Raw genomic sequence first — 19,818 nt, 5'->3', positions numbered from 1 at the left:
TGGAATGCAGCTGCAATTTTACATTGGATCACATCACATCATATCTGAGAGGTAGTCCTCCTGACAGTGTGGCCCTCCCTCAGTTCTATCCTGGAATGTCCATTGTGGATGTGCCCAAGTGGGTTCTCAACCTTAGTGTAATCTCAGTCATAGTCTGGCTCTGATGTGAAAATTTTACCATTGAGTTAAGATTGAAAATACTGAAGACATATGGAAATCAAATTTCTATATCTCTCTTAACAACTTTGTACAAATCCATAAAAGCTTTTACTCTTAAAAATAATTCCCCCAGTTTTATTTTGTATTAATATTTCCCAGCAACAGTTTCATTAAATTCCAGATAAGTGGTCACTGTGAAAATGCTGTATATGTGACAAGGAAGAGATTTTACATACTACAGAAAATTACAGACGGATGTGGTAAAAATGCACCAAAACTCATTTTCAGTTTATTTCTGTTCCATGTAAAAGGGAACTAGTCTGATTGGGAAAATTTGGCTCAAGTTTATTTTAAATCTGTTTTTATTTCAGCACGGGTGATTTTATTGAATATCTCGGGTTGTTTGAGAGAAACATTGACCCAGGTATTCTGATCAGGTTGGAATTTCTATTTCCGCCCCGATCAGATTAAAAGTTACCCACTAGATATTTATCCAGGAAAACCTGGCGGATTAAAACCTCACTCAACTGACTTCTGTGTTGGAGATTCCTGGATAGGGGTCTCCTGTTTTGAACGTGTCCAGGAATCTATGTATTCCAGGTCTAGTGAGATGGAATGTCTCCTGGTGCCATGGCTCATAGATGTTAGATCTGATAGCTGGAGAGGTTGTCTGGTCCAGTGGATTTGGCTGGCAGAGGGGAGATGGGAGTTGGGTCCAGGGACGGTTGGTGGGAAAGGTAAGTGTTTGGGTTAGATCAAATAGGTGCCCAGTCATGGATGATTTCAGAACTCCAGGAATGTCTGAGGTCAAGGAAGGTACATTTGTAGGGTTACTGATGGGGTGGGGGGATGTCACTTTAATCATTACCCAGGAGTTAGAGTAGTTTCTAATCCTCAAACAGTTCCTAGATAAATATTAAACTTAACTCAGTCAGAACCCTCTGAAGTTTCCAACTTTAAGGGACTTTTTCAAAGGGTTTCAGGCTTTGGGAAATTGCTAATCTGAAGATCTAATTTCCCAGGCAATTCTCACAAAATCTGCTGTGTCAAAGATTCCACTGGGCCATGATATGTAAATCCAGTCTGTGGCTCTACAACAAACTCTCTGGCCAGTGGAATATCTGAGCCAATAATTTATATAATTAGTTTCAACTTCACTAATTGCATAGGTATCATCCTAAAAGTACAGTTTCTATAATCATAAAATAGTGAGTCACTGTTATGTGAGGATGAAATTATGTATATGTTACTACATGTAGTTTGTTATAAGATCTGTATTTGTAACTGCTGGAACTATTTCAGAAACAGTGTTCTTACCATCAGAGCACTGAACTGTGATTTTACTGTAATCATGGCACCATCAAAATATAGCCAGTTTTCAGGCAATGAGTGTTTTCCATTTGTTACCTCAGAATATCAACTCAATGTCACACTATTTTCTGTTAAACACACTGCCGATTAATGCTTCATGTGTCAAAGCAGCTTGTAAAATGAGGTTGAATAAAAGAGATCTTGCCAGTAACTAAACTGGAATCTTCTCACTTCCAGTTGATTTTCCCTTTTTGGGAGTTTTAAAAGAAAATAAAAACATTCAGAATGCCGGAATTCCATCAAATGCAGCTGGTATCATGTCATAATCTAATCCTGAAGGTCACTGGAGTTTTAGTCTACAACAGTCATTGACTGAATAATGCAAAGTGATATGGCTTAATTTCCCTTTGCCATTTAAGAAAATGTTAAATGAATCTGCAGCTTTCCTGCAACTAGCAGGTTCCCATTTAAAAGAAAACATATCGATGGTGTCATTATATTGCTGAAAGCATGAAGGTGTGTGTTGCATTTTATGATTTGAACATATGAAGTTCTGTGTTTAAACAGTACTTCATTCAATGTCACTAAAATAGGCTGGTCCAATCTCTTTTCATGCTGGGTTGGGTGGGAGGAACGAGCAAAGGGAACCCTAATGAGAATCCCCTTTCAGAAATATAGAGCTCCCTAACTTCATAAAAAAGAAGGGCCAGAGTGCTAATCTGTGTGAGATTGCCCCTCCTCAGAGAATTTGGGCCCATTACTTTACATTAAACTACAGCAACCTTATCAACTGACACTCTTGATAACTGACAAAAATTGTAAAACTCAAATACTGTGATCTACCACCTTGTCTGAGTACTTATACCGTAAATAAAGAATGACAGTGGCGTGAATACCTCCTGAATTACACTTCTATCATTTAACATGTGTTTTTTACATTGAAATTAGGAGGTGTGTTGATGTTTTTACAGATCTTTTGAGGAATGTTGTTATCTCAAAGCTTCGCTTGATCAGGATTTATGATGACTATGCGTACCTCTTGATTATCCAGAATATTTGATCAACTCCTGGTCCAATAGATGGCAGTTAATAAAATGTTTGCCGTACATTAAACAGCAAATATATGTACATTGAATCATGTCTTAGTGTTAAGTGTTTCTGTTTTCTCTAAGTATAGAAATGATCTTTGAGACAGGAAGGCTATTAGTGGCTGTGATAAGGTCTATAAATTTTGTGTTGTGGTTCAACGTGTTCTGCTCAATGAGGAAGATGAATAACTCATGAAAATGTGTCCTCATACTCACTGCCTTTTAAATATCCTGGTCTGCTCACTATCAAGCATCTCATGCTCCATTTTATGTTATTAACCAACAGGCAAGTTTGATGCTGAGCAACCAAAGACTCTGCTTTGCTCTTGGTTGAGACAATGAGTTTGTGGTCAATCAAAAATGTGAAGTTGTTCATTTTGGAAGGGTGAACCAAAGAACAGAGTATTATTGAAACATAGAGAAACTTCAGAAAGCTGTGACACAAAGTGACGTGGGGGGAGTTACGCACAAAACACAGAAAGTTAACACCCAGGTGCATCGGCTGATCAGGAAGGTTAATGGAGTGTTGGCCCTTATTTCAAGGGGGTTGGAGTGTAAGAGTAGTCAACTGTATACGTGTGAGCACTGTTGGCCCCTTATTTAAGAAAATAAGTTATTTTGTTGGAGGCATGTCAGAGAAGGTTCACTCAATGATCCTTGGTATGGAGGGATTGGCTTATGAGCAAAGATGAAAAAGTTTGGGACTCTACTATCTGCAGTTTAGAAGAATGAGAGGTGATCTCACTGAAGCATACAGGATTCTTTAGGGGTTTAACAAGGTAAGCACTGAGAGGATGTTACTGCTCATGGGAAATTCTGGGACCAGACAGCATACTCTCAGAATAAAGAGGTGTCAATTTAAGACTGAATTGTGGAGAAATTTCTTCTGAGTCTTTGGAACTCCTTGTCATACAGGGCTGTGGGGGCTAGAGTCCTTGTGTATATTTAAGGCTGAGATAGATAGATAGATTGATCAATAGGGGAATCAAGGGTTACAGGGAAAGAGCAGGAAAGTGTACAAGAGAAATGTCGGATCAGCCATGATCCTATTGAATAGCAGGGCAGGCTGGAGGAGGTGAATGGTCTACTCCCATTCCTATTTCTTCTTACCTTATTTAGCTGTTTGATGTGAACTCAGTGTCCAACTTCAAACCTTTGTTTTCTTGCAATGCATTTGTTTGTTAAATTATGTTTGTGCATTACTGCTTTATTCTGTGATTTCTTCTGATTTTGCTCTCGTATTCTCATTGGTTGGCAGTGTTGCCTTATGTAGGGTTAGTGTCATGTGAACGTCATGACCCATCAAAGGTTTGAACACTTTTTTTTCAGTTGGAGATTGTGGAGTAGATTGATATTTGCAAGTAGGATATGAATAGATTGTTGAAATGATTTCCCCTTTGACATATTAACTCTCAGACTGCTGTCAAACCTGCCATCAAACCTATCTTCAACTCTCCCCAAGTTACAAGTTTCGTGTAGGTATATGAGAATATTGCTATCATGTGACCTACAATTTTGTAAGGCTCTTCACTATTGCTAACACTGTTTTAGCATGTCAGCTATTCAGTTGCAGGAACATGGAAGATCCTTAACCTTAATAAAGATGATCTGACCATCTGTAGATGCATTGACAACTGACCAGATCCTGATGTGATTAATACTGTAGTCGGTTCTTCGTGATGGATGTGGAAAGTGAACTTTCTACTGTAGAGATACATGTGTCAATATTCACAAGTTTCCAAACACAAGAGATCAATGTGGATTTCAGCAGTTTCCTCATTTCCCCTCCCTCCACCTTATCCCAGATCCAACTTTCCAACTCAGCACCGCCCTCATGACCTGTCCTACCTGTCCATCTTCCTTCCCACTTATCCACTCCACCCGTCTCTCCGACCTATCACTTTCACCCCCAACTTCCACCTATCGCATTCTCAGCTATCTTCCCCCCCAGCCCCACCCCCTCCCATTTATCTCTCAGCCCCCTTGGGCCATCCCCACATTCCTGATGAAGAGCTTATGCTCAAAACGTTGATTCTTTTGCTTCTCGGATGCTGCCTGACCTGCTGTGCTTTTCCAGCATCACAGTCCTCACTTCCTCCCAGTTCACAAACGTAGGTCAAGGCTTGTGCTTCCTGCTCTCTAGTATGGGATTTGTGTTCAATTTCCAACAATGGGTGGAACTAATTATAGGGAACTAATAGTTTTTTTCTTACACAGTACTGTGAAAGTATAACTCTCATCAGTTTCGCTGGTGCATCTATTGTGATGTTTGTTTTTTATATGTTCTGGAAAGCATGAGGACTGGTGGAGATGCTAACTTCACATTTGATGTGTCAGCCTCTGACTGTTGACCATTCCAATTTCGTATCGTTATGCACTGGCTTTCAAAGAGGCCCCATATATCAGTATAGTTAGAAATGAATGTATATACAAGTCAGTTATTGAAGATGATTGTCAAATCTTTTACCTTCATTCGGGCTAGAAGCACATGAATGTTTTTGCAGTTGTATGTTGTGTGTTTCAGACTTAACTCCATCTTCTGTCACTCTGTACCCGAGAAAGTTAAGTTTCAACGCTGTCCCTGTTGAAAATCAAATTGTGTTTAGAGTTCAATGAGAATGGCTGAAAATCAATGATTGTGTTCCATGGACAATGACATTGTCAAATAGATTGAGCATTCCCTCAATGCCTGACAGATGAAAGGAATGGTCTTCTAAAATGTGTTAGGTTCTAGGGGGATTTCTTTGCTCCTGAAAGATAACTCAATGAATAACAAAAACTTTTAGATATGAGCTTTCTGCTATTCTGCTAATAGTATCTGCAAATAGCTCTGCCACATTTCAAGTTTCATGAAGGATGTGGTGTCATGAAATGATGCTGCTAGGAAGTGGTAATTGTCTGGAATGACTGTTTTTTTTGACAGCCTTAAGGTTGATACATATTCATGTTCACCATTTTTGTGTCATACAATGACCATATAGAATGTAAAGCTGTTGAGGGTAAATTTTTGATAGTACACGGGAACTGTGAACGTTCTCAAAACCAAAATAATTCAGTCATCACAAACTTGAAGAATTGTCACAAAAATGGGAGAGAATCATGAAAAAAAACAGTTAAAGTGTTTGTTGCTCAATAAAAATATTTTCACTCCAACCTCAATGAGGTATGGCAAGTGACACACTTGCAATCCCTACTGAACATTCCTTGAAAAGATCTGAAGTTTTACTATCTATGAAGGGAATCAGTCACTGTATCTCATCCCCAGGAAGTGAGTCCCCATACGTCAAACCTATGAAGCCTTCTTCAATGAACATCTCATCTTTTGGAAATGATTCCACTTTAAGCAGGAACTGCATACCATTTTACTTTGACCTAGATATGGTACTGGGTATCACTGTGTAACTTCACAATCTGAGCACTAGTTTGACAGTTTCTGACCATAATGGATCTCTCACAGCTCCAGCAGAAAAATTTCATTTGACAATTACCTTTATCTTTGAACCAGATTATTTATTAAGCGTATTTACTGCTCAATTATTCACTGGCTATCTGTTCTGAGACAATGTACAAGTATCTCTTTTTTGCCAGGTCACTGTTACATCCAGACACTCCCAACCTGTAGAGAACAAATAGGTCTTAAACCCTGAAATTTAGCCTTCCTATGAAGTGGGCGGATCTCCTAGTAAAGAAAGGACGGGTGCTGGAACATGTAAATTTAAATTATCCTCTATTTTCTCACCAATTCAGGCCTCAGAGATATCCAGAAGTGACATAATAAAACAAAGAACTGCAGATGCTAGAAATCGGAAACAAAACCAGAAATTGCTAGAGAAAGTCAGCAGCTCGAATAACATCATCTGAAGAAGAGTCACTGGACTCAGAAAGTTAACGCTGCTTTCTCTCTCCACAGATGCTGCCAGCCCTGTGGAGTTTCTCCAGTAATTTCTGCAGAAATGTCACCTTCTCGGTATGAATGAGAGTTTCGGTCAATACTTCTAAAGTGTCTGCTGTCAAGATGACAGCTTTGTCCTGTCAGTTTCGATTCTGTTTCTCTGAAATCACACCCTGGTTTGACTATCAATACACTAAATAGAGAAGAGTCAACAGACATGCACAATAAAACACTGAGCAATTGAATATGACAGTACACTCCAGGCAAAGCATAGACTAGGCTATTCTATTAAAATAACCTATCATATTGCTGATTGAATGATGTCGTTGCTACTTAGGCCGTTCTAAACTATTTGCCTCAGGGGAATGTTTATGCTTGGGCAAATGCAACATCAGTACCAACTTTAAAAATCTAGCCATTGTAAAGTATTATGATTTCATTCTGTTTCACTGCTATTTCTGTCACAGTGAATGAATTTTCTGAAGGAAATGACAGCTGGGAGGCTAACTTAGAGCTGACGCAACATGATAACAGCAGAGTGTTTACTGTTCAATATAGTTCAAATAATGAGACCTCTATGTTAATATTTGCATCTCAATTGTAGTCAATTAAATCCTTCATCCGTGTTATAATTGACTTTTAGTGCTGTTTATCTGTGTTACCAATTTTGCAATAACATCACATAAAACAAATTGGATATTGCATTGTCTCTCTGGGCTATCTTGGACCTTGTTTTGTTGAGTTCAATGCAATAAGACTTTATAATCCCTGTGTGGTGCTGCAGTAATCCTGGTACTCATTAATGATTTAATTTTAAATTTGAGGTTCCTTACATTTTGGCATACCTTTAATGGTTTTCGTTGAAAATATGTATGCAATTCGTTTGTGTGTCAATGAGTGTGGATACTCATGACCCTGAGAGGATAGATGGGGGGAGGGGAAAGTGGTGGAGTTTGTGTGTGTGTGAGTATGTGGGTCTTTGTGTGTGAGTCTGTGGGGCCGGATCTGTCTGTGTGTTTCTGTGCAAGTGTGTGCATGTTTGTGAGTGCATGTTGTGTATGTGCAGATCTGTGTCTTTGTGAGTGTGTGGGTTATGTGTGCGTTGTGCATCTGTGTGTCTGTGTGAGTGTGCATGTTCGTGTACCTGAGTTTCTGAGTCCATGAGTATGTGAGTACTTGTGTGCATATACATATGCAACAATGTGGCCAGTCTAATTAATACCACATCCACGATTATTGTTAAGTATACTAAACATCAGACCCACTTGTTCAACGCTTTTTCTAAGCAACACATTTAATTGGTTTATCACTGCAGTAAATAACAGGAATATATACCAAGTTTCAACAATAAGAATTTGAAGTTTTTCTTTTTGTGAACAGTTTAAGCTGTTAATTCTGGCAACCAGTTACCATAGCATGAAGCTCTACATAGCAGTATTGCACAATCTCTCAATGTAACAAGATGATCATGAGTGAGAAATATGTGTAGGTTGCTGAAGGTCATGACCCTCCTTTGCTACTAGGCTGCATCACTGAAAGGTCTCACAGTGGAAATATTTAAACTTCATAGCACAGCCTTCAGTTGGCAACTTTACCTACCTTACCTCCACCGCAGTATGAGAATCAGACATAATCCCACAGGAAATGAATTCATCATTTTCAATCTGAGACACTGTTGGCTTTCCAGCTCCTTCAGTTCATTTGTTTCTTCTCTGTTTCAATCGTAAATGGATGGAGCAACTTACCTGTCATTTTTTTTTAACCTTATGGCTTCATTTTCCAGATTAAATAGAGCTAACACAAAATAATTTCCTCAAACCATATTCAACCTATTAGCTAAGTTCACATAGAATTACAGAGTCATAGAGATGTACAGCACAGAAACAGACCTTTTGGTCCAACTTTTCCATGTCGACCAGCATCCTAAGTTAATCAAGTCCCATTTATCAGCACTTGGCCCTTACCCCTCTAAACCCTTCCTAATCATGTTTTCATCCAGGTGCCTTTTAAATGCTGTATTTGTACCAGCCTCTACCACTTCCTCTGGCAGCTCATTCCATACACATACCACCCTCTGTGTGAAAAAGTTGCTTTTTAGGTCCGTTTTAAATATTTCCCCTCACACTTTAAACCTATGCCCTCTAGTTTTGGACTCGCCTACCGTGGGAAAAAGACCTTGACTATTCACCCTATCTATGCCCGTCATGATTTTATAAACTTCTAATATGTCACTCCTTAGCCTCCGACAATCCAGGGAAAATAGCCCCAGCCTATTCAGCCTCTCCCTGTAGCTCAAGCCTACCAATTCTGACAACATCCTTGTAAATCTTTTCTGAACCCTGTCAAGTTTAACAACATCCTTCTTATAGCAGGGAGACTAGAATTGAATTCAGAAATCGACAAGTGGCTTAACCAATGTCCTGTACAGCTGCAATATGACATCCCAACCACGATACTCAATGCACTGACCAATAAAGGCAAAGGTATCAAACACTTTCTTCACTACCCTGTTTACCTGTGATTCCACTTTCAAGGTACTATGAACCTGCACTCAAAGGTCTCTTTGTTTGAGAACATTCCCTAGGACCTTACCATTAAGTGTACAAGCCCTGCCCTGATTTGCTGTACATAGAGTTTCTTGATAAATCCAGGATTTTTTCTCTAATGTAATGCTTTTTCACTTCCATAGAGGCTGCTACTTGGCTATGTGACCATTCCCAAGGGGGATCCTTTCTCAATAGCAGGGGTAAAGGTGCCAAGATGGAAGGTAGGTTATGTATAAATTTGCCATTATGATTCACTAACCCAAGGAAAGTCCTAAGCTCTGGTACAGGTGGGGGAATTGGGGTTCCTTTGGTCACCCTCTCTCTCTACTGATGGGTGTAACCTGGTTTTTTCAACCTCTGTAACCCATGTAGGTCACTTGGGGCACGTGGGATACACATTTTTCCCTTCTAAGGCATAAGCCCACCTGGAGGAAACATTTAAGCATCATGTCCAAGCTCTCCAAGTGCACTTTATTGGTCTTCCCTGTTATTAGCACATCCAGATAAATGGCAACCTGGGGTAGCCCTTGTAAAATGTTCCCATGTTCCACTGGAAAAGGGTGCAGGCTGATGATACCTCAAATAGCAGCCTTGTATATTGGTACAAACCTTTATGGGTATTAACTATAGCGCACTTGTGGGACTCCTCATCCCATTGCACTAGTAGATAGGTGTGGCTCATGTCCAGCTTCATAAAGAACAGCCCGCCCACCAACTTTGTGTATAAATCCTTGTGAGGGATTGGGTATTTATCCAGCTGCAAGAAGCGGTTTACCATTTGTTTAACATCCCCACAAAGGTGAACTGAGCCATCAGGCTTCACAATCTGTACCACTGGTGCTACCCATTCCGCAAACTGTTTGATGAATCCTTCACTCTCCAGCCTCCTGATTTCCACCTCTACGTTTGCCAGAAAGGCAAATGGCACTAGGTGGGCCTTGTAAAATCTCAGAATTGCTTCCTGATCAAGGCCTCTTTGATAGTCCCAAGTTCTTCCTGAAATACCCCTCTTTTTCACTAGGTTTCCACTAGGACTTCACTGAGGCAGCCATTTTCTAATCAACTAATGTTGAGCCAGTCCAAGTGAATCTTTCTCAATGAATTCCACCCCAATAGGATTGGGCCTAAGCCTTTCACTGCTATCAGTGGTAACTGCACCAACTGCAGAACCGAGGTCATGCCCTCAAACTGCAATGGTTCCCCAGTGTATGTTCTCAATCTGGCTGAGGTCTTGCACAAGCTTGAAGGTTCGAGACCCAAGCAAATCATATTAAAGACAGATTATGGAAGCACTGATACAGCTGCACCATTATCGACCTCCATAGAAACTGGGTGGCCATTTAATCAAACATTAATTTTAATTGGTTCCAATTTGGGTTCCAGTATACAACTTAATTGTTCCAAACCACATGTAGGGGAACTGTCCAGGTTGAGCACTTTCCTGGGTACTGGCCTACAAGTTTTCCTACTCAAGTTAGGTCTTTGCAGTATCAAGACAGCAACTACAATAGCTTGTCAAAACCCCAATATGGATTCCCTGGTTCTCTAACAGCTGAATAAAACTAACAGCATCTCAGGTTTAGAGGAGGTTTGGGATCGTAATATTCCTTTACCAAATCTGTCAATTCTTGGAAGATTTTAGTGCCTGGTGCCTCAGAAAGAGTTAACCCATTATAACTGAAAATGCTATGAGTCCACACACAGTCAGAAGGAATACCTGTTGCTTTTCTGCCCCAAGTTATTTGCCCAAAAAACATATCACATTCTTTGCACATGCTGGGCTCAGTCTTTGACAGATGTGTCAAATGAATCAAGCTTCTCAAACAGAGGTATGATGACAGAAATGTTTGCCCCAATTTTAAGATAACAGTTGCAAGCGAATGATGGTCAGGCACATCCTGTTTTCTCCCATTGCCACTGAAATAACTGCACAGCGGCCTGTGTCCTGTCATCAAGTCACCTTTATTTACTAGTGCACCGTACACTGGCTGTGGCCAGCCAGCTTGGAGTCAGTCCTCCGCTGAGAAGATTCTCATCTCTTGGCTATATATTTTTCTCTCCTCTTTTTTGTTTTACTGGCTGTGGCCAACTGGCCCAAGACCCAGCTCCCCACTGAAGTAAAAACAAAATCCGCCACAATGTCACTGGCTAATGTGTTGTCACTTTGAATATTGTCAGAAGTCACACAACACGAGGCTACAGTGCAACAGGTCCACCCAAAACCAAAAGCTCCCAGAGTGCTGCACCCCCAGCAGGTGACCTTCACCTGGCGAAGGAGCAGCTCTCAGAAAGCCTGCTACCTCAAACAAACCCACTGCACCACAACCCGACATTGCGCGAGCTCTGACTTTGACCACATGGATTAACTGCATAGAGGCCGGTATCCCGTCACTGAGTCACCCTTAATTTCGTTGTGCCAGCTAGCTTGGAGTCAATTCCTGAACTAAGGAGATTCTAATCCTCTTTTTATATATTTTTTTCTCTCTGAGGAGATTCTAAATCACTTGGGGTTTTTTTGTGTGCATTTAGGTGTTGGACACAGTCAAGAATTATCGAGTGCAGAAAACTTTATTCGTATTCCACCACCAGGAAGGAAAAACACCCGAGTGGCCAGTGACAAGCAGTGCATCACTTAAGGACAATGCCTAAGTGATTGAAAAAGTGAAGGGGAGAGTAGGGGTTAAATCAAAATAGAGTTGATGGGGGAAACAAAGCACTCCATGCCCGGTGGTGCCCACCTCTTCTCCCAGTTACATTTGTCAGCCAATTTCTGACTGGCCCAGATTAACAACCCCAATCAAGAACCTCATAGTCAATGAGGTCCACCTGGTCCCAATCACTACAGGAAACATACCAAGGTGCTTCACCAACGTTACGGGGCAAGAAGTGGAGAGGAGAGGAACCATTAAAAGTCTGACCTCAAAGGATCAAAATGCTCTGTTCATTACCTGACAATCCATGCTCTGTTATGCATCATTATATTTGGCAAGAATGTTCAAGTGTTTTGAAACAAGAGAGTGATGTGTTGTGTCTGTGTTGTGGTTCCATGTTAAGGGAAGGTGTTTTTTTTAATATAATGCTAAAGAGTAACATTCCTTTGTGATGTAGTAAACAACACTCTGATTGCCATGGGTTCTTGGATCAGAGCCAGTTTAAAAACTGTTCAAATCCCAATTTCTATGATGTCCCAGTTGATATGAACAATCTGAATGTACAAAAGCGGGTGGTAAGAACCTGTGTAAGATCCACCATGTACCTCTGTCTGTGACGTTTCAGAGGAAATATTGGTTGGCATTGCTGTCTTTTGGGCAATAATTCCCAGCATTTGATTAGTGATTTTATCTGTGCCATTTAATTTGGTTCCTTCCAAGTCAATTTTACAGATAAACTAAAATTGAATGACCATTAATTCCAGACACCGAAGAATCTTAGAATTCCGACAGTGCAGAAAGAGGCCATTTGGCCCATCGCGTCTGCACAGACCCTCTGAAAGGCATCCCATCCAGACCCAGCCTCCCACCTTATCCCCCAATCCCCATAACCTTATGAATTAGCACATTGCACAAAAACCTGTTCAGCAATGGTGCATTGTTTTATTTTTCTGTGCTCAGTGACAAATGTCACATGCAAATGAAAACTGCACATGACATACTTGGTTATTTTTAGCAATTCAATGTGTGTGAGTGGCATGGCATCTGAGTGAACAAGAATGCAAAGAGAGTCACATAAAAAGAAAACACAATCTTTCTATTTACATTCTCTTTGTCAAGGATGAAGGATAACACCCTAACACTTTTTTAAAATGAAATGCATTAAAGTCTATTAAATTGGTCATTTTCTCAAAAAAGCAAGATACTAATTTTAGTGAGTTGACCTTTCTAACACACATTGACGTTTAACACTTTATTAAACATTAATGCCAAAATGTCAAGCGGTTTGGAATCTTTTCACTTTTGTAACTGAAAATCTTCTGAGGACCCAACTGTAAGTTTAATTACATTTTTACAGTGGTGTGTTAAAGATGTACTGAATGCAAAACAGGAGGGAGTTATATATTAAATAGCCATATTTTAACCTTGGAGAAAATGAAGACTGCAGATGCTAGAGATCAGACTCAAGAGTGTGGTGCTGGCAAAGCACAGCAGGTCAGGCAGCATCCAAGGAGCAATAGAATCGACGTTTTGGGCAAGAGCCCTTCATCAGGAATCTTGACCTTGAATATTTTAACCTTGACTTGACTCAATTAGTGTCATGCTGGAGAGTCAAATACACAGCTTTGTTTTCAACTGACCTGGTTCAGAGGCTGATGTTCCACCACTTATTTTGAACGTGTTAAAATATTATGCATTGGGAACTCTTGATTTATTGACAATGAACAATGGTTATTGATTGGTTTGGTTCTTAGGCAATGAAAAACATCAAGTCAGTTATTCTCTCCAACAGAGAGCAAACTATGAATCATCTTAAGTCCTGACTAATGTACCCCTGACTTATATCCCTGTTATACTGGTTCCTGGTACATTCAATGAAGGTGTAGCCTGTTTTCAGAAAATTCAGATGTTCTCTAATGATTGCACAGTGTTCACTTCCATGCATAATTCCTCAAATAATGAAATAATTTTGTCTGGCATGGAACAAGACAACATTCAGATTCAAACCTATAAATTTGCACCACACAAAAGAGATAACGACCACCTCCAACAAGCGATATTTTATCACTTTCCCATGATATTCAATGATATTAATATCCCTGAATGCCCCAATCCCCTCCACTATATTCAGAAATTAAACAGACATAAATGCTGTGGCTAGTCACGAGTGAGTAGTCACCTTCTGAGTCTTTCCACCCACCATTAGGCATAAAGTCTGAAATGTGGTGGAATATTGTTCACTTTTCTGGAGTGCTGACATCAACTTTTTTCTCAATCTTTCATCTTGAATTCAATAACTTTGAAGATTTAGAAAAAAAAACACAAGAAGGAAACAGAAAAATATGCTTCAAATAGCACAAAGCAAAAAATAAATATGTTTTGCAGAAAGAATAAAGTAGAGTTGTTAAAGCTTGGCAGTTGAAAGTTGCTATGAGTGTTTTTACTCAAGTTGCTGCAAGTTCTGAACAGATGGGGTAATTTATTGTTTTGCAGTGTTAGGAATATTAAAAGAAACTATTCAGTTTGGTTATTTTTAGTCATCTGAAAATGATGTAATTGCCTAATTTGACGTCCACCATAAAAGCTCTTTGTTCAAGGAAGAATGTTGGGACTGGAATTTCTCCAGTGATCAGGAATGGTCAGAACCTGATGGCTCATTGGTTCTGGTTAACATTTGGAGCATTGGAAGGTCATTCGATGATACGTAGAAAACCTTTATAAATATTCACCTAATTACAGATCGAAAAATGTAGCAGTGATAATTTTTCAACATTAAATGATCAAATTGATACCCAGATCTAGCCAAGATAAATCTGTCCTCCCACTATGAGCCGCAGACTGTACTGGCTCGGTGACTCTAGAAAATGATTGTTCTCTGTGGCACACACAGAGGATTTATTGCAGGATTTTGTGTTACTGGGTAAAGTTTAAATTTGACTCCACCAACAGGAGAAGTTAGATGTCCTTATTTTTGACAGCCATTGAGGAGAATGCATTGAAAGCCTATTGCCCACACAAAACTATTGACTTTTAACTTATCTCTGTCCTCACACCCACTCAGTCGTACAGCTGGCAAGCATCTGCTGGTATGCACCTGGCCCATAAGTGAATTCCACAGTATCACAACAGTTTATTAAATGTGCACATTTCATTCTGTAACAATTTTGATTTTCTGACTGGATGGTTTAAATGTACACAGTCAAACCAAATGATTGAAACCTTGAACGCAATTGGCTAACAGGATAGTTTGAATTGAAAGAGAGCTTTTCTTGTTTGACTAAGTTGTCAGGTCATTGAAAGGGAAAGTTTGTTAACAAAAATGAAACACAAAAAAAAAATCAAAAACAACCTTAGTGTTGTTCTAACCTCAGACATCTGCGCTTTGCAAAAATTTACCAAAAATGCCCAAAATAACCCTGTTTTTGTTTAAATGTCTGGGTATACCTACATCACATGGACTGCAGTGGCTCATGAAGTTGTTGGTGAAGTGACTCACCATCAGTTTCTCAAGTTCATAACCATGAAACTGTGAAACATAGGAGCAGAAGTTAAAAAAAAAGCAAATTACTGTGGATGCTGGAATCTGAAAACCAAAAGAGAAAATGCTGGAAAATCTCAGCAGGTCTGGCAGCATCTGTAAGGAGAGAAAAGAGCTGACGTTTCGAGTCTTGGACAGATCAGCCATGATTTTATTGAATAGTGGTATAGGTTTGATGGGCTGAATGGCTTCCTGCTGCTTTTATTTCTTATAGTCTTACCTCCTAAAAATTGTCGAATTCTTACTTAACAAGAACTTGATGGTCTTTACAGCTAAGGGTGGACTAACTTTTCTGTCACAGCAGAATTTGACACAAATTTTTCAGCCATTCCATTGGGTCTGTAATGACCTCACTAGTTATATGATTTTTGTCACAAAATATCCATCAAAATATGGCCTAAGCAGTGTTTGTTCATTCCTGGCATGCAACATTGTTATCATAGCAGAGAGGGATCTAAAGAGGGAGAGCAGATGATTGGACAACTGCATAAACTGAGGTGCTTCATAAAGAAAATCTTCATTCAGCCAACAGCATTGATCTGGGTTAGTTTTTGATATTTGCCTTAACAACATGCTCGTCCCCAAGTAATCTCAATGATCAAAACCATCTCCAATATGCAAGTGCCTGATTCTGGAAAATGGGCTAACGTTAAGAACAGAGATCATGAGCACGTGAAACTATCATCATGACTAGAATATATTTGCATGCTGAAAAAGCTGAATATTCTGCCTATATGACTCTGAGGAAATATTTTACTATACAGTGCAACCTCAGTTATCTGATCATGAATTTTGGATTGTCCGAGCAAGATTTCAAGGTCCAGGTGTCTGGGCAAATTGTGTCATCTGAACATTCAATTATCCGAACATTCGATTATCCGAACAAACTACCCCCTGCCCGTATCGTTCGGATAATCAACGTTGCCCTGTATTATAAAGCTTTATAGAGTTGTGACAGATATAAAGGTGCTGAACTATGCAATCTTGTAAATGATAACCAAGTAAGGTTTCTGTAATGAGAATTTCACTACAGCTTCCAATGATACTTCACCAGCAAAGGGGACTGTAGATAGAAACTCCTGGTACATAACTATGCAGTACAACTCATTGGCAGTGCACTCTGCACTATTAGTAGTTTTGACCAGGCACAGTGTGCTGATTACCACAAAAAAAGTATCCATTACTTCATATGACTCAAGTATATTCTACATTATGTTTTATGTCAGTGGAATGCCAAGGATAATGTGTGTCTGCAGAATAGGAGAATATGGTAATGATAGCTCCCTCTACGTACTCCTGAAAGGGATCCCTCATCCTTATTCTCTTTACACAAATGCTCAAATTGTTTTGCTACTATTGACCTATTGGTTTTGAAAATTTAATTTTACTTTTCATAGGTAACAGCATACTAAATCTACAATATTAAAAACAATGCTGTTTTAGCACTGCTTTTCAAATTTTACATGAACATGGATGCACACTGACAGTCATGTTCAGTGGGATGCTATTTCCACTCACTTCCACATTTAGATATTAACTGATACGCTCACATCCGGCAATTGCTTGGGCTTTGATTTTGAACTGCCGCAGACATCCGACAGTGTGACAAAGTTAAAGTGACATTGCATTCTTTTGCATTAGTTGAAGATACTTCCTGTAATTATGGTGTCTAGAGGCATGCCCAGACTACACAGAGGAAATCACAGCCTGTGACGTAACAACACTATTTATTAGACATCAATGTAATTTGAGATTTCTTTTAGCAGGTAATTAAGTGTTCTCAAAAAAAAATAACCATCAGAAATAGGGAGAATAAATATAAATCTGAAGCTTACTGATGGAACAAATTGTCAGTGAGATTTCTTTCCATGATGTTGTCTGTGTGGAATCCTCAATATAAATATCCTGTAAAGGCTAGTTGTGTCACACCTCACTCAGGCAGCAAACTCGGTAATATTATAAGCATTGAAAAGCAAACTAAAATGACCTGTGTTGTGGGAGTTGCTTGCCAGGAAGTGAGTTATTTTTTAAACCAGACGTAAGCAATGTTCTAACATAGACACTGCATGAAGGCCAAGAGATAGACCTCTCTAAAATGTCAAATTGCTCAGACTCTCATATTATTGTCTGAGTTATTCTTTCAGATGTTATCCTCTCCTTTTTTTTTTAGCCCTGAGAACTTTTGATACTAGCTCCCCTTAAAATCCATTGCTCATGCTCATTCATTTTGACTCATTTAACTGCCAGCTGAGTCATAGAATCATTGGGTTTTACAGTAGGAAAACAGACCCTTCAGCCCAACTCGTCCATGCAGACTAGTTAGTCTAATCTCATGTGCACCACCACTTCCATTAGCAGCTCATTCCATACACACACCACCTTTTGAGTGAAAATGTTATCCCTTAGGTCCCTTTTAAATACTTCCCCTCTCATATTAAATCTATGTCCTCTAGTTTTGGACTCCCCTGCCCTGGGAAAAAGACCTTAGCTATTCACACTATTCATTCCCCTCAATAATGTCACCCCTCAGCCTCAGACGCTCCAAGGAAAATAGTCCCAGCCTGTTCAGCTGCTCCCAATAGTTCAAACCCTCCAACCCTGGCAACATCCTTGGAAATCTTTTCTGAACTTTTCAAGTTTAACAATGTCTTTCCTATGGCAGGAGATCAGAATTGAACACACTATTTCACAAGTGGCCGAACCATTGTCCTTTACAGCCACAACATGACATCCCAACTCCTATACTCAATGCATTGACCAATAAAGGCAAGCGTACCAAATGTTTTCTTCACTACTCTCTCTACCTGTGACTCCACCTTCAAGGAACTGTGAACCTGCACCCCAAAGTTTCTTTGTTTGGCAACATTCCCCAGACCCCTATCATTAAGTATAAGTTCTGCCTTGATTTGCCTTACTGAAAAGTAGCACCTCACATTTATCTCAATTAAAGTCCATCTGCCACTCCTCAGCCTATTGGCTCACCTGATCAAGGTCCTATTGTACTCTGAGATAACCTTCTTCACTGTCCACTACACCACCAATTTTGGTGACGTCTGCAAACTTACTAACCATTCCTCCTATATTCACATCCAAATCATTCATATAAATTACAAAAGCCGTAGACCCAGTACCTATTCATGCAGCCCCTACTGGTCACTGGTCTGCATTCTGAAAAACAGCCCTCCACCACCACTTTCTATCTCCAACCTTCGAGCCAATTTTGTAACCAACTTGCCAGCCCCCCTTGGATTCCATGTAATCTCACCTTGCTAACCATTCTACCGTGTGCAACCTTGCCGAATGCCTTACTGAAGTTCATATAAACAATATCCACCACTCTGTCTTCATGAATCTGTCTTGTCACTTCTTCAATAAACTCAATCAAGCTAGTGATACGCAATTTCCCATGCACAAAGCCGTGTTGACTATCCCTAATCAGTCCTTGCCTTTCCAAATACATGTATATCTGTCCCTTGAAATCCCTTCCAATAACTTAGCCATCACTGACACCACAGACACTCACCGGTCTGCAGTTCCCTGGCTTTTCCTTACCGCCTTTCTTAAATAATGGCATCACATTAACCACCTTGCCTGTGGTTATCGATGATACAAATATCCCAGCAAGGGGCCCAGCAATCATTTCCTTAGTTTCCCATAGAGTTCTGGGATATACCTAACCAGGTCCTAGGAATTTATCCACCTTTATGCACTTCAAGATGTTCAGAACCTCCCCCTCTGTCATACAGACCCTTTTCAAGATATTTATTTCTTTAGCTTCCTTCTGCACAGTAAATAATGATGTGAAATACCATTTAGTATCTCACCCCTGTCCTGCAATTCCACACATAGACAGCCTTGCTGATCTTTAAGGGGCCTTATTCTCTCCCTTGTTACTCTTTTGCCTTTAATGTATTTGTAGAATCGCTTTGCATTCTCCTTAACCATATTTGCCAAAGCTATCTCATGTCCCTTTTCACCCTCCTGATTTCCTTCTTGAGTATACTCCTACTGTCCTTATGTCCCTCAAGGATTCATTCGATCCCAGCTGTTCGTACCTGCCATATGCCTCCTTCTTTTTCTTGACCAAAGCCTCAGTTTCTCTCGTCATCCAGCATTTCCCTAGACCAACCAGCCTTGCTCTTCACACTAACAGGAACATACTGCCTCTGGACTGTTGTTATCTCATTTTTGAAGGTCTCCCACTTGTCAGCCTTCCCTTTACCTGCGAATAGCCTCTCCCAGTCAACTTTTGAAAGTTGTTATCTAATACTGTCAAAATTGGCCTTACTCTAGTTTAGAACTTTAATTTTCAGATCAGTCAGCTGAACCAAAAAAGAATAAATAATAAATGACAGAAAAGTTCTAACTCAAACAGTTTTCTTTTCCTTGACACTGTCGTCACAGTACTCCCTCCGTTACCATACTGTAATAATAGTTACTTCTCCTTGCAATACGTAGTGCTTTGATGGTCTTTTATATTTTAGTATTCTTTTGCCAATATTTTCCCAGTACTATTTTCTCAAATAGTCTTGGATAGTGAGGGCTCACAAACAACTCTAATGTTCTAACATAATCCTTGAACCCACACCTACATATGCACCTTACCCAGTTTGAACAACTGGATAATGATCAG

General features: G+C 39.8%; 2 long non-coding RNA genes across 4 annotated transcripts in view; one reads left to right on the top strand and one right to left on the bottom strand.

The window, feature by feature from the left end:
* LOC148146121 (uncharacterized) overlaps positions 1 to 5,099 on the bottom strand; it is a 119,629-nt gene extending 114,530 nt beyond the window's left edge. The window contains exon 1 of the long non-coding RNA XR_015760727.1: positions 5,026 to 5,099. This is a non-coding gene — a long non-coding RNA (uncharacterized LOC148146121). The remainder of the gene's footprint in view (positions 1 to 5,025) is intronic.
* The window catches only part of LOC122564799 (uncharacterized), a 73,535-nt gene that overhangs the window by 22,926 nt on the left and 30,791 nt on the right, over positions 1 to 19,818 (top strand). For all 3 annotated transcript variants that reach the window (XR_015760730.1, XR_015760729.1, XR_015760728.1), the window contains exon 2: positions 9,140 to 9,217. This is a non-coding gene — a long non-coding RNA (uncharacterized LOC122564799). The remainder of the gene's footprint in view (positions 1 to 9,139; positions 9,218 to 19,818) is intronic.

This window comes from Chiloscyllium plagiosum, unplaced genomic scaffold (genome assembly GCF_037043375.1).
Source record: "Chiloscyllium plagiosum isolate Xiang-an unplaced genomic scaffold, Cpla_swu_hap1 HiC_scaffold_21, whole genome shotgun sequence".
Classification (NCBI taxonomy): Eukaryota; Metazoa; Chordata; class Chondrichthyes; order Orectolobiformes; family Hemiscylliidae; genus Chiloscyllium; species Chiloscyllium plagiosum.
Note: the sequence above shows the minus strand (reverse complement) of the source record. Positions and strands in the feature narration are given on the sequence as shown.